The sequence below is a fragment of the Melozone crissalis genome, unplaced genomic scaffold (genome assembly GCF_028551555.1).
Source record: "Melozone crissalis strain CALT ecotype California unplaced genomic scaffold, PUWL_Pcris_2 ptg000013l_1, whole genome shotgun sequence".
Lineage (NCBI taxonomy): Eukaryota > Metazoa > Chordata > Aves > Passeriformes > Passerellidae > Melozone > Melozone crissalis.
In genome coordinates, this window is record NW_026535791.1 from 3,076,431 (window position 1) to 3,092,399 (window position 15,969).

The 15,969-nt window shown below is 40.3% G+C and overlaps 1 protein-coding gene across 2 annotated transcripts in view; it reads right to left on the minus strand.

Annotated features, from left to right (window-relative positions):
- Positions 1-1,640: 1,640 nt before the first annotated feature.
- The window catches only part of PSPC1 (paraspeckle component 1), a 59,249-nt gene continuing 44,920 nt past the window's right edge, over positions 1,641-15,969 (minus strand). The window contains exons 7-9 of one of the 2 annotated variants that reach the window (XR_008482863.1): positions 7,498-7,602; positions 4,314-4,417; positions 1,641-4,056 (exon numbers count right to left, since the gene is read on the minus strand). The gene's annotated coding sequence lies outside the window, so the exon portion shown is untranslated. Of the gene's footprint in view, positions 4,061-4,313; positions 4,418-7,497; positions 7,603-15,969 lie in introns of both variants that reach the window. The other variant, XR_008482862.1, reaches the window with a different exon arrangement.

The following is a 15,969-nucleotide window of genomic DNA, read 5'->3' on the forward strand; positions in this document are numbered from 1 at the left end:
AGTATAGAATATCTTTCCTTGTAAATTAACCAACTTCTTGAAAGGTAGGAAAAAGCAAACCAGATCGTGCCTTTGCTGTTCTAGTTGTCGTGTGTAGTTTACATGCCACTGTGTGCCTATATTATTAGCAAGACTTGTGCATAAATTCTTGATAATTTTGACTGCTCACCATCCAAATGGTGCAGCTGTATGAAGTATCGTTTTAAGAACTGTGATTTTTTAATATAAATTTCAGTTAACCAGTTTTTAATTTTTGGTTCTTAAAGTTTTACATCTTTCATACTTAAGAGATGCCAAATGAGTAACGAAGGACACAATTTTTGTGGAATGTCACATTAAGCTATAAAAAACTAGAACAGCAGCATGACATAGAAATACTCGTTTCTGTTTTGATTTAGAATAGTTGCTTATGTTTTTGCACAGTATTGATGAAATCTTAACAAATTTGGGTTTTGAACAGACTTTATACCTCCACCTCTCTGAAATATGTTAGATACCTCACTTTGCTAAGTGTGAACACCTGAGATGCATGAAAAGCACTGGCTGAGAATCAGGTATGTCACTGCCAACACTTGGGACTTTGTGTAGCTGAAATTGTAGTCCCTGTGCATAAGCCTGGATGATGCATAAGGAAAGGGGACACTTGTGTTTCCTTATGCTGGAGTGCCAGGTTTCATCTGCACGGCTGCCCCTCGCAGTCACTCCTGCAGGACGTGTGGCAGCACAGTATGTGTGGCACAAGCTCTGTACAGTGCCTGCCAGTGGGAAAATGCTGGAGCTGCTCCAGGCGGGGATAAAAGGTGTTTTGATCAAATGTCCAAATGATAGAGATGCTATTTAGAAACTGTTGTACAGTCTAACCTAAAAATGTCTAGTAATGCTCCAAGAGTTGATAGAGCAAGTAGGTTGTCAGAGGCTGTTGATTTGGGGAGTTGTTTTGTTTTTTATCTTGAGGCACTTGGGAGAGAGGGAGGAGTTCTACAGAACATGGGAATAAAATCTGGGTTTCATGATGCTTTTATTAGGGATGAATATTTTGCAGCCATCTTTCTCTTTTAGTTGGCAGTATAAATTCAGAATCCCTATTGAAGATGCATAAGAAGTGGATGAAAAGCTGTTTGAAGCTGGATTTTGTCGGTTTTTATTGTATGGGTTTTGCCCAATTGCTGAAAAAGGTTTTGGTGGACAAAGGATGAAGAGAAAGTAGCTACAATAAAAAACAATTATTTAGGCACTGTGGAGAAATACCTGTGAAGTACTTGCTCAGTTTCTTCTTGCTGCCACCAGCAAGGGCTGCAGCTGCAGTTCCCATGAACTGCAGAGGTAGCAGATGGTTCTGAAGGCTCAGGGTTTTTACCTTCACTGTTCCAGCACCAGTAGTGCTGTTCTGGCTTCTTTCACCGGTGCTGAAGGTTGGTGGGTGATGCAGCTGACCGTGTCACAGGCCTTCTGTGCTTTCTGCACCCATTTGCAAAAACAAAATGGGTTTTCATCAGTCTGAATTTAAGAAAGATGTGTACTTTTCACCTCCTGAACATGGCTAAAATGTTTGAGTGAGGGACAAAGACAAGTTTGGAAAAAAACACCCGAAAAAGACACCGCACACTAGAAATTTGAGCAGAACTGAGGTAGCAGGAAAAATTAAGCTTTAAAAGGCTTTCTCAAAGCTCAGATACCTCAAGTATAGCAGACAGCAGGAAGGAACAGACAGAGGATGGTTCTTTCTGACTTCAGGTCTCCTGTTTTTCCACAGCAAACCAGTCATGCATGGTAACTAGAAATGAATCTTTTTCCAGAATGTCTGTAATAGTTCCTGCATGATCTGAAGTGTAAGGAACTCCTCTGATCAGTTAGTTACTGGTCACACTGCTGCAGTTACAGTAGAGGGGTCAGACCTTCCCATTGTCTCCCTCTGTTGCTGTGCCTCTTGCTCTTAAGGGAAGGCACAGCTCTGCTGCTCAGAAACCCAAACCATGCAAATGGGAACTGAAGACATTGTTACACACCCAGGGAGATGAGGGCCTGTTCCAAAACTGGATTCACTGCAACTGTGTGGGCATGGGCCACCAGAGCTTGAGGGGACAGGGTTACCCATGTGGTGACATCTCAATCTGTAGTGCAGACTCCCACTTCCTGATGAGAAGTCTTGCACCCTGTAGCTGTTACTTGTATGGACTTTCCCTAGCCAAGAACAGTTTGATGAATTTGGGAAGAAAGCCCTGTTAGAGCAGCTGCATGTCCTACACTGAATAAGCCTTCCAGTGGGGGAGAGGGGAAGGTGCTGTCCCAGCCCCTCCCACCTGTAAAGATTGTGCTGACAGTTTTTCTCAAAAAGGCTTTACAAGATTGCTTGAGACCTGTATGCTTGCACAGGAGATATAAAACTTTGGGTGTTCCCTCACCTTTATAGATCCGTCAGCTCTGCTGTGTCAATATCAAAGTAGTTCTTTCAGTGAATAGCATGGTTAAGATCCCTAAAACCACAAGTGAACCTCCAGACCAAGTCCTCTGCATCCACCCTTCCTGAAACCAAAGGATTACCAGGAAGCCCCCAATGGTTCCACAGTGCAGGGAGTCCAGGTAAGTACAGCCACACGGTACTGCCTTGTACTGCTTTTATTAGTAGCATGGTGCACCACTGCCATGCACTGAAACAGTGGAACAAAGCTGCCACCATACTGTGCACCACTGCCATGAGCCTGGCTCCATCTTCTCTACGTGCTTCTCTTACGCAGCCAGATTAACAGGATCTCTTAACCACCCCTACCTCCTGCTCTCCAGCTGGAAGAACCCCTGCTGCCTGCCCCTGTGGCTCCTGTGCTCCACAGCCTTCTGACTGCCCAATGGCTTCCATCTTCTTGTCTTCAAGAGCCCAGAACTGGGCACAGTGTTTCAGCTGCAGTCTCAGAAGTGCTGAACTGAGAGATTGCTCTTCTGGCCCCTGCTCAGCCATGATCTTCTAATGGAGCCCAGCATGGGGGTGGACACCTTCATCTTCAGTTGTCCCTCGGGACCCACATCAGCCTCTGCAAAGCTTCTTCACCACCAAGATCTACAACTGCATCAGCTTACTTCAGTTCCCACTGCAGGATTTAACTGTGAGGTTCCAGTCAAATCTTCAATTCATGTCCACTGCATTGCTGATTTCGGGAAATAAAAAAATAAACATCCTGTTACTAATTTGAAACAGTTCTACAACAGCTATAGAAATTTTAAAAAAACCCTCATGGTATGTTACAGGCCAGTGTTCAAATCACATCACGTAAAATTAATTTTTCATTCTTCATGTTTTTTCTTTTTTTTATTGAGCTACATTAAGACAGCTGGCATTTGTAGCATAACTCCTTACTCAACAGCACAGACAACTTACTGCAGCTGTAATCTCCCCTGTGATTAGCATTTCCTTCCAGTTCTTTTCAGCTGTCACTGCCTCATACCATTTTTCTCTAGGTAATTAATACTTTCATATTCTTCTAAACTACTGCAATATAAACACAATCCACACTACTGCTTTTTCTTTAAACCCTACCACTTTCCTATTTTTTGTCATATATTGTAGGGCTCAAAAATATTTTCTTACTTTTTAAAAGGCTTTTTTAAAGTGCAACAGCAATCAGTTAAACCAAGGAGCAGTCATTTAATATATCATTTACTCTTATTGTTCTTGTAGAACATACAAACTTTAATCCTTTTAGTTTAGTTACACCCATTTCCCTTAACACTATTGTTTCTAAAAAGGAAATCTGCCTGGAGTGCAGTCTAGATGAAAAGGGCATCAGTACCTCAGTTACACATCAAAGCAGGCCAACATCAGCTCTGCTATGAAATGCTGAACTGGCATCACCTTCTGTGCCAGAGGCTGAAGACAGTAACATCACAAAAGCTGTAACTTGTCTCCTCATGTAGGAAGAGGACTTGGAGCTCACAAGCAGATGTATTCACATTCTTATGTCTTTTTCAAGCTGAGGTATTGGTGGAGGACACCACCTCCAAGCTGTGTGTGTTCTTTTTTGTCATTTCAAACAGCCCTTTTCCCTCAGGTCTCAAAGGTCTGGCCTGTCTGCAAGCAGAGAGAAAACAGCTTAACTGAGAATGATCAGTTTGTCCTTCTCCTACCTTCAGCCAGGTGTGATGGATTTAGTTACTATTTTATTAGATAACAGCATTATTTGTTTGTCCAAGAGCACTGAGAGATACAAGGAAAAAAAAAACATTCATGCATTAAGCACAAAAATAGTACTAACAAACTGAAAACTGAGTACAAAGTGTACCATTATGAGTTTTAACAAGTGACAACACGATTATATTCTCACCCTGATGGTCCTTGTCCAAGGTGCAGAGCAGCATTTTGCACATCATCACAATGTAACAACCTCAGTTCTGAGGGTGGGCAGCCACCAGCGGCTTCCATTGAAACCTAATGCATTCAATGGAGACAAACATTTCCAGGAAGTAAGTACAATTCAGGCTGAGGCGTTACAAGAGACACTTCAATGACAACTTCATTGACAGTGTGCTTTTGTCATCAAAGTAGAGCACTTAAGACTCAAATGGCAAATAACAGAGCAACACAACAGCAAATGTTTTCATCTTATTGCAGGGGTTCCATACTATTGTCTCCTTATCACAAACATTTTATACCTTCTTGGTGTTTCTCGTGGGCAGCTCCTCAGAGCACTGACTCTTTCTTCTTCACAAAGCAGCCAACTGACCCCAATTCCCTCCTCAACCAGCCACCCCACTCTTTTATAGCACTCTTCTCAATGCTTACACCTGTGGCATATTAAATTCAGGCCTGTTCCTAGTCTTTGATAAGTGGCCCAGCTGCAACTCCTTGGGGGTAAGATTACTTTCTACACTATCTTTATTTTCTTATATTCTATCCCCCTACAGCAAATACAGTTGGATAAAGAGCTGAGCAATGCCAGCAGTTTTTCAGACAGCCCTGCCCCCACCGAGGCAGCTGGAGCTCCCTCTGTTCAGGAAGCCCAGGAGCAGGCAGCCTGGCACAATACTTAAATTCATTGGGCCATTATACTTGGTCAGCCAGGTTCACACTGCAATCTGAAGCCTCCATACATGTGAGGAATGGGGGAAGAGGAAGAAAGGTTCTTATCACTTCATTGAGACAAGGAGTTGTTATTTAGCCAGTAAAAGGAACACTTGTATCTCCAAGGAACCTTGACCACCCTTTTTTTCCTTCACAGGAAGGAAACTGTAAGCTGACAGAAAAATTCTGAGATGCCTGGGAAACCTGCCAAACACTGAGGTTCCCAAATGGCTCTTGTGCACAGCAGCACTCTCATATGTAGTGACAAACAAGACTGAATTCCAATGGCTGCATGGTCAAGACAAAATGTCCTCTGGATAAAAAAAAAAACCAAAAACTTTGAATCAAACTCTGAAAAAATATGCAGCCATTTTCTGTTTTATTTCTACTTTTCTGACAAAGAGGTTTAGCTGCTTGTCTTTTTTAGATTTTGTGAGTAAATGCTTGTAGGTTGCTTATTTCAGTAGTCTGGTTTATATTGCCAGTTGTTGTGTGATAATTCTTCTACTGTGATTTTACTACAACTAGAAAACAATGTAAAGTAAAGGGCAAAAGCAGAACCACAAAAAGGTGTGCAACAACTTTCCCATCTTGTCAGTGCCCTTCCCAGAACAGGTTCCAGCTTAGAGAACACAAACTGGACAAGTCACACGCGCTGAGCTTGCTAGGGTGCTCCCATGAGTGCTGAAGGAGCTGGCTGCTGGTCTTGCAAGGCCACCCTGCATTGCTGACAAAGTGTGGCAACTGGGAGAGGTGTGCAAGGATCAGAGGAAAGCAAAAGTCACTCTAGTCTTCAAGAATGGCAGGAAAGAGAATTCAGGGAACTACAGGCCCTCGGAAGGTGATGGAACAACTACTCCAAAAAAACATTTGCAGACCAAGAAGGTAAGTTGGAGCAGTCAGCATGGATTTACAACAAGGTCATTTGCAAATTCTTCAGGATCCCAACTGGAGCGCCTCTCTGGTGACGTGACCAGTTCAGTGGACACGGGGAGAGCAGTGGGTATTATCTGCCTTGGCTTAGGAAATCTTTTGCCATAGTATCTCCAACTAGCATTTTGATCCTGTCATGATACTGCCAGACTACTGATAGGCTCAGTGGACCATGAGGTGGACTAAAAACTGGCTGAAGAGATGGGCTTAGAAGGCTGTTGGTGACATGAAGTCCTCTTGGACATGAGTGAATAGCAGAGTATCCCTGCACTGAGGCCAGTCCTTTTCAGGATGTTCATTTCTGCCCTGGTTGATGGGACAACATGTCCTCAGAAGTCTGCAGGTGACAAAGCTGAGAGGAGGTTCTGCTAAGGCCATAGTGTCATGCCACCATCCAGTTATCCCTTGAGAGGCTAGAGAAATGGGCTTACAGGATCTCATGGAATTCAACAGAAGGAAATGCCAATGCCAAATCCTGCTCCTGGGGAGAAATAATCCCAGACACCACGACAGGCTGGAGGCCAGCTGGCTGGAGTGCCCCTTTGCAGGTAAGGACATGGTGGCCCTGGTGAACACCAGGTCCAAGAACCACCCTGAGCAAAGAGTGCAACCTGGCCACAGAGGCATCCAAATGGCATCCTGCTTTACAAAGAAAGTTGCCAGCATATGGAGAGAGATGATCAGCTGGTCTGAACCCCTTCCATGGTCAGAGACACCTATTACATGTGATTACAAAACAGATAAATTGTTCTGGTCCTTTATATTCCCAGTTCTCTTATTTACTGTTAACACAACTACAGAGACAGCTCTGAGTCCTTTTGCCAAGCCAAACAAACACAGAAGAATTAACACAAGTTTCTCTTGCTTTACCACTAGAACTTGCAGAATCTTGGTCAAATCCCACTAGTGTTTAAATTTACTTTTACTTCATAAAAATAACTGGTATTTTGGAATTTTGGAGCTACCAGAACTATTGAACTTAGCCACACAGAACTCCCTTTAAAACCTTGCTATCTGTCAGCATCATTGAAATGCTGTCCAAAGTCAGGGCAGATGGCACTACACACCTGTGTGCACACAAATCAAACTGTGCCCCATGCTCCCAGAGTGCATGGACACCACCTTCCAGACCAGAGCCCTCTGATTAATGCCAAAGACTGTTCAGAATCAGTAACTACTGTGTTGGTTGTACAAACAATCAGGAGTCTGAGCGCAATGTATCAGTAACATCCAGCAGCTCAGACATGGTGTCATATTAATGTGGCACTGTGGGGTTTGGATGGCTGGCCAGAGCTTGAGCTGACTCCTAGAGGCTGTGTGCATAGGCTTGAAGTCCTTTAAAAACATAACACATGGCAGGAATTATGCCAGGAATTAGGCCAGGAATTACATTATCTGAAATCAAGTATTACTTGAAGTGTAGAAGAACAACTACATCAAATCACAAATCTGAACAAAAAGTGGGGGACTGATTTCAGTAACTGCTGGATAAAGCCATATACCTTAATACGTACCTTGTACTAAAACCTAGTTTAGGATTCTCTTTTGTCTGCATAAGATACCAGAAGGATTCTGCACAAGCCAGTCTTCATCTGCATTTTTAAGATTTTAATAGTAACCTAAAAAAATAAAGAGACAGTAAATAACTGACATTTCAAGCAAAAGGGAAAACGCAGTAGCTTCTCTTTTCAGAAACCCATAATATATGGAGTAATAAACCATAATAAAACTTCCCATTACCAGAAAAAAATCAATTTATTCTCTACCCGTTCTTACCACTTAGTTGTTTCTCCACAGATTTTATTTAAATTTTTACTACCTCAGCAGTTCAACAGCTGTTCCTAGATTTTCATATTTCTGCTTGGAGTAGATTAACTGCAGTTCTTATCCAAAGAGCCCCAAGTCATTTCCCTTTGGAGGTTTTCTAAAACATATGTATTTCATGTGACACTAGACAGTCTAGACATTCTAAGCCTGCCAAGGCGCATGGCGAAAGTGGCATTTCATCCTTCTAATATTAGTGCCACTAAAATGATTAGGATCCCTGCACACAACACTGAGTCATTAGTGACACTTGAGAACTAACAGCTCTCACTGCAGTCTCCTCTTTCTGCAGCATGTTGTTGTACAGACATTATTAACGGGGGGCAAAGTTATCTATCAAAATGATGTACCTGAACTGAGCTGGAGTAAAAAACCATTTCACAACAGAACTGCATACAAGTATCATTCTTAAAATACAGTTTAATACTGCAAACATTAGAAATTGATGCAAAAGTTTAGGACTTCTGTAATTTTACAACTTCTGCAATCGATTGGTTTGTATTTGCAGTAAATGGTATCCACCTTGCACAGTGTCTTCTCAGACTACGCATGCAAATCAACTATCCAAAATGTCTAAAATTCAACAGCTCCATGCCCCAAGCCATTCAGGCTTCGAAACAGCTCTCACCTGTAGACACATTCCCTCCTCCCAGAATTAAAATCACCTCTTCTCCCTAAGTGTCTCAGACTTAAAGTAAGATGTGAGCAGTGCAATGTTTGACAGGCTTAGCATAATCCCTTACTCAGGCACAGAAACATGTTTGCAGAGCCTGAGAGCCCCAAGGAAATGTGTACAGAGAAGACTGCCTGGAAAGGTCCTCATCACAACAGCACAAAGGGTGAAGAACTCCCCATACTCCCAAGTAAAAACTTGTTAAATTGATTTTCCAACATCTTGAGGTCCTGTTTTGATGATCATAAAAGTTAGCACACTCTGCAAAGCATTTATTACAGACAGAATTCCTTTGGAAAGCCACACACAGGTTACACCTTCCAGGCTAGCTTCACTTTAGGAACAGTCCCAAAAACCAATTCAAGAAGTGACATATGTGCAAATTACAACATACAACCACAAATGTTTACAATAAAGTTAACATTTACCTTATCAGACACAGCTGAAAACAGGCTGAGATGTGCAGCTCAGAATAAATACCATTTTAAAGTTGGCATGATTAATGTCTGAGCCCTATTAAATCAATTCTCCCATTTGGTTCCTTTTTATCTCCCCTCTCACACCATGGTGAAACTTGCTATCTATCAGATTTACAAAGTTATCTATTCTGTACCAGACATTCAGCAAGATAGACACTTTCTTCCTAAAGCACAAATGAAAGAGCACAGCCCACTAACCCTTCCTAACTGTGTTGATTCTACAATCATTTAGCAAGTCAAATGCAGTAATAGCTGTAGTGATGAACTGCCAGTCATAGGGAGTTGGCTGGAACTGTCATCTGGAGAAGTGTTAGTGCCCTGAGACATCACCTCCACATGGTGCAATTAATGTAGCTATTGATAGGTATGTACCCATCTAACAGGACGGCTAAAATAACAAACTGCACAGTTTTCAGTCTGTATTTTATTATTAAAAAACCCCAATAATTACTTTCTCCCTTTCCTCCCCACCCCCCATCAAGAAAGCTAAAGCATCAAGGCCTAACACAGCCTCTCCAGTTTCTGTAACTGACAGTGAATACTACTTTCTCTTTCTTGGCCACCCAGATTTACTGAAGAGAAAGCAGTGTGCCATATTCTTGGCAACTAGTAGATATTAGTGACAAAGCTGTAGCCAAATAATTATCACCCATTTTTGATTACAGGCTCTAAAACCCAGTAAGACAGCTAGGAAGTGTTAAATTGTCTATAGTTTCTACTAGGAATGTGCCTCTGCACAATTTATTCACAATTCTCCCTCTTCTAAGATCATTCCAACCTCTCTACCCTATATAAACTCTGTTTATGATTAGTAGTATTTACTTTGCTAGAGCTGAATGCATCCAAGCAGCCAGTGATGAAAAATGTGATTTCTAAGAGTGAGCTGGAACACAAGCGAAAGTTGTTTTCAAAGAGACTGAATTTTCATCCATATGATAAAGTTCTTCTTTAAATTAAAGCTCAAAGTGGGTGTGGTGGGTATGGTAAGCAAAATGAATCTGACCTAGTCTAAAAGGCTTACACATGATAAACATGCCTGTTCTGGAGAGGAGAGAGGCATCACACATACAAACGGACTGATATTGTGCATATATTGTGCAGTTACAAAGGAAAATTGAAAACCAACTCCTAAGTGCCGCTATCTCAAGTAATGCGGGATATCTGCAGCACAGACCGGCTGTGTGGGACAAGCTCCAGGCTGCCGGCGCCAACTCGGAGCAGGAACAGCTGTGAAACTCCAACACTGAAGGACACTGCACATGTACCTTGCACACAGATGCACGGCAGCTTCACCAGACTGACTGACAGAACAGGTTTTGTGGTTTCCATTCCAGGTTTTTTTTTGTTTCCATTTTTTTGAGTTAATAGGCTTTTTGATGGCTACTTTAAGTAAGAGTAATAAAACTCCCCTAAGTTTCCCCTTTATTTTAGGTCTACTTTAAAAATTACCTAGCAACACACAACAGCAGCACAGGTAAATTTTGACTTCCACTGAAGTGACCATATGGCATTTTGCACCAGCAGGCACAGGTATGACTTTGAGAGTAGCAGAACCACTATCCAGCACAAAGAAAGAAGAACTCCAAAGCCGAGGTGTTCTCAGGAAAACACACAATCCCTTGTGGCCACTTATTTGGGGTTTCCAAAGGGAACCCAAGGTGATCCGCAGAGCTGTGTTCATGTTTGCATTTGTTCAGGCTTACCTATCAAAAGGTAACAGATAACAATGTTGGCTGCTGACATACTAACAGAAGATACAGTGCTAGACATTCTTAAATGGTCAGGCAATCTTATCCTCCCCATTCTTCTCTTAGTTTTAACTTTAGTCTGGCCAAACCTGCTCATCTTAATTATGACTAGTCCCTGCTGAGGACAATAAAACCATTAGAGACGAAAAGCAATTGTTACCTGGCATCACTGCATAGCTGCCAGGGATTATAGGAGACAAACTGCAACATATTTTTTCCAAATCTTGTATTTGTCAAATTCTCTTAATAAGTGCATATTAAGTACTTGCAGAGAAGTAGAAGCAAGCAAGCATTTAAGGGGAAAAAAATTCCAAATTAAAACTCAAAGGAAGAATTAAGTTCCTAGAAACAAAAGGGAAATACTACTTGAGCTAAGCCAACAAGGCATTCAATTTCCTTTGCAGGATCGTTAAAAATATTTTACATCCATTTCACAACTTTAAAGTTACAAGGAGCAGGGTACCTGAAGTTAGCATCTTACACAGAATGAGGAATGTGAATGCAGTAATATTCCTCCTCTGGGATCAGATTTCAAAAAAGAACAAATGGTGGCAGTTACTAGTGGCCAGGCAATGAACACATGCCAGTGACAATCTGCGATCAAGGGACATTAGTTTCTGTTTTGCTTGGATTGCAGATCTTCACCATATAGAAATTAGATGATTTCTTCAGTATTTAGGGAATGATGAGCATGTCTGAAAGCATTTAAAAAGAAGACACAAAAGTTTTCATCTGTACAGCTTCAGCAAGGTCTGAATTCAAAGATCCTAAAATTTGTAAGCACTTCATAAAATCAATAAAATTGCTCAGTTGCAAGTCATTACATTCCTAGGTGCAAGACACAATAGCATCAAGTGGGTTTTATATATATATATATACACACATTATATTTTTTGCAAAATGTTATGCATTGTGAGACAGTAGTCCAAGTCATTAAGACAATCCTGTGTGAAACAGCAACTAAATCCTGTATTTTTAAATACAGCCCCCTCCCCTCTATGACACTCCCATTTCAAGTTGAGGAACCTGCACCACCAGAATAGCTGGCTCATCACTGATTTTCATAATTACCCATTTTACAAATGTTGTCATTGAAGCAGCAAAAATATCTTTCAATATTTAGATTTTTACTTTCAATGATTGTGTTCATGCTGAGCATCTTGGAAAAATGTCCAAGTAATGGTGTTATTTTCTCCATTCAGAATTCATATGACAGGTTACAGAGATGTGAAGTTCTGAGCATTTTGTGATACTTTATCATGAACAGCTAAGAAGTCCAAAACTGCTGAAGGAACAAGAGAATAACCTTTAACCCTCATCATCTCTTTCACCTAGAAATAATGATGCATAGACATGACTTCACAAAGAAAACTTAAGAAAGCTGACAGATGAAAAGCATCTGATAATGCTGCACTGGAAGCTAGAGTTAAAATTTCACAAGATAGTTCTGCCAGGTTCTGGAAACTCTGAGGTCACCTATCACAGACATAGATTTAGAAAAGTCTGCTGTAAACAAGATATCATTAAACCAGCACAGCCAGCACAGAGTTAAGTAGGATCTCAGTACAGGTCTATTGCTTTAACAGAAGTCAGGATACCATTGTGCTACACACAATGCAAACAAATATAAACTTATGCAAGGAGTTAAGAGAACCACTAAGATTTTAGGGATGTTTAATTAGGCATACTTCTATTAAGACTAATTTTTTATTTCAAAAATATTTAAAATTGTTTTAAAGTAGCAAAAATGTGCATATGCAAAGCCTAAGAGACAATTTTCTCATATCTTAGTTTTAAGACTACAGAAAACCAGCATAAGCTTTGTATTATAGAATAATTCTGATATATAGTAGTGATGACCTCACTAGTTTGAGGATGTTTTCTATCTTCCAAAACCTAAGAGGGAATCTAGTTTCACATAAAACTTCTTACACTGTGCATAGTCCAATTTTCTCTAATTAAAAAAAAAAAAAACCAACAACAGTATTCCTAAGGAATTGTGAAATTCACTAATGCATAGCTTCTGCGTTTGCAATTCTGCTTTACAGAACTTCACACAATGCTCCCCATTCCTCCTGTAAGGCTCCTTACCTGTCATTTTTGCAGCAGGTGCCAAGTTAGGCCAGTGTCCTAACCTCCTCTTCCAAAATAATGACAGCAGAACTGTTTATCTTTGTGGGGCTAAAATCTCTGAAGCTGTAAGACTGTGCTGGGGGAAGGGCAGGGCAAGATGTGGTCACACAGTCTTTATTAACATCAACTCATTCACTCCAAGAGCTTTCATCTTTGACATGCTTCATTTGAAAATGTAAAATTTAACAATACTACCCAATACATTCAACTACATTGAAATGAAACCTAGTAAGGAAGGATTCAAATACCTAAGCATGTAATAGGGTTTAACTGTTAATTAATTTGCATAAAGTTTAATGAATTCAAAGTTTTGCTTAGATGACAGAATCATGAACTTGTTAATGTCAGAAGGGATCTCTAGAGATCATCTGGTCCAACTCCTCGGCTCAGGCAGGGCCACCTAGAGCCAATGTCCAGGACCACATCCAGATGGCTTGTGGCATCTCCAAGAATGGAGACTCCACAACCTCTCTGGGCAGCCTGTGCCAGTGCTTGGTCACCCCTCACAGTAAAAATGTTTCCGGATGCTCAGAAGTAATCCCCTGTGTTTCTGTGTGTACCCATTTCTTCTGGTCCCATCAAAAGATTTGTGATTCTTTATGCAATTAAGTAATTTCCCTCCTGTACTAACTCTATTGGGTGACAACTTCCATCACAGATTACTCTATAAGAAATGCAGAATATCAACTTCTGGCTTCCACCATAATAAAATCATAATTGGTAGAAAACAGAAAAACCTTACATTAGATTTGAAATACAGGAAATGGAATCTGTATTTCAAGACAAAGACAACAAACAGCATTAATAAACTGCAGGGTATCCTGCAAATGTTCTACCCCATATTGGTATACTGACATAGACTTACCTGTTCCTGAAAAAACTCCCAAAGCAATGTTGAATAAAGAAGCCATTTCTCTATTTGCTACTCTCTGTCTGGCAAGCTGAGACTCAAACTTGGCTCTTTGTCCTTTCCTTGCACAACTGGACATATTCCTGATGCTGCACTACCAGGATTTATTTCAGCTTTATAGTACCATAGAATGCTGTAAATTCTATGTACAGCATTCCTTACTTTAGTAGAAGTCACTACTACCTGCAAGATAAAAGCTATTCTTCCTACCCAAAGTGAAATAGCTTTCTAAGTTAATATCAAACATTTTTAAAAGCTTTAAGCTCAGCCATCATACATACAGCAAACTGAACACCTACTAACTTGCGGCAGAGGACTGAAAAGCACTATATTAGAAATAATTTCAAGTCTGAATAACAGATGAGGTATCTTAGTGAGTGTTAGGAATACTATTAACCATTCCACCATATACCCCCCATAAAGTCGCTCCAGTTGGCTACCATTTTCTCTGAGAGCAAAGTAAAGGCCTCAGTGATGACACTCCTCTGCACAAGACTAGGCCAAGACCACAGTGTGAGAAGTGAGGAACTCCCTTTTGATATCATCTTATATACAAAGGCAGTAACTTGGCATCATATTCAAAACTAAATATTTTTAATCAAAGAGACTGATTGCTGGTACTGTTTTTCATCATAGCTCATTCAGATTTCAAGATGTAAGCTTGCACTATAATTCTCACATTAAAAATACTAATTTACAAACAAGCTATCAAAATTATCTTGGTTGGCAAGTTTGTAAGTATCAACACATTAATGAGAAAATGGTTACACACACAGACAAAAACATAAAAGCTGTTACTTCAGTTATCTGTGACTTTTGATGTACACAAGTAAAAAACATCCATTCTAATACACTATAAACATTACTTGCAACATCTTGAAAAAGAAACTCCGCTTAAGCAAGCAGCAGCTTCTCCAAAAAAGTCTGCATTTCATACTGAAGTTCTGCATCCTGATGCATTCGTTTCTTTGAAAGATTAACAGAACATGTACTTGTTATCAGATTCTTTTGCACTACATTTTACAGACCACCTTCAAAGCAGTTTGCTCTCCTATTCTGCTCAATCTTGTTCTGGTCTTCTCATAACTTACTTTCATCTTATTTAACAACTTTTACACTTACTTTCATTCTGGACTCCACAAAATCTTGCATCTGATCAGCACCTGACTGATGAGTATGCCCTGACAGGGTATATTTATGCATAAAGTCTGAAGGACTCTAGTTTACATCAAGTGTGAAAACTAAAATAAATGCAGATGTCCTAACAGTTTAAAGATGAGCCTCAGAAAACGGAGGTAGAACAAAATCCAAGTACCTTTATTACAAACTTAGGGAATTAGAACCATCCAAGAGATTAATTTTCCGTAACACACCTGGAATTATTAAAGGAATTTGTCTCATTGACAGTACAAGTGTAACTAGTTTGTATTTTCTCTATTTTCTTAAGCCTCTACTCAAACTTGCTCAGATCAATACCTCATTGAGAACACAACTTTCATTAATGAAAAGTAATATTTGGAAGTGCACTGTAATGACTGAACAGGTACAAACTAAGCTGACTGCAGCTGATAGGAGCACATGCTGATTTAAGCACCCCATGACGGCACCACTCTCAATCCACAACTGCAGTGGCTGTCACTACCTGAGAGAATTTGCTAAGCAGAAAAATGACTTTGAAAAGCATCTGAGAGGCCATAAGTAAACTTCATTAACTCAGGCACATGAAGCAACTGCTGAAACAACCAAAGGCACTACTATATTCCAAGTTCTGGGAAGGCTGTGACAATCATGCAGCTGTACATATACCAACTCAGCAAACTTACCTAAGATGCTGACTCTTCAGCTATTCAAATTTATCACTGTGGCAAGATAACTAGGTTCCTCATAAATTTAAATCCTGATAATCCTATTCTTGGTTTGTCACAATCAAGGCAAAGATGACATTTTCCTGCTGTAAGAGCAGGACTAGATTTGGCAGCACCTGTTTCTAAGCAGAAGCTTTCTGAACTTAAGGCAGAAGTCCTCTACTGGAAGCACTGGTATTTAAGTTACACATATTTGAACTTCAGTCCTTTCCCAGGAAATTTTGTCCTGTATATTTAGCCTTTTCCTGCATGTCATTAATTTCACCTCTATTCCTTTAAGGTTGTGTAGTCAAAAAGTGAAGATATGAGAAAATACACCTAACTCCCCAATAACATTACTCTTCTTACCTTAAT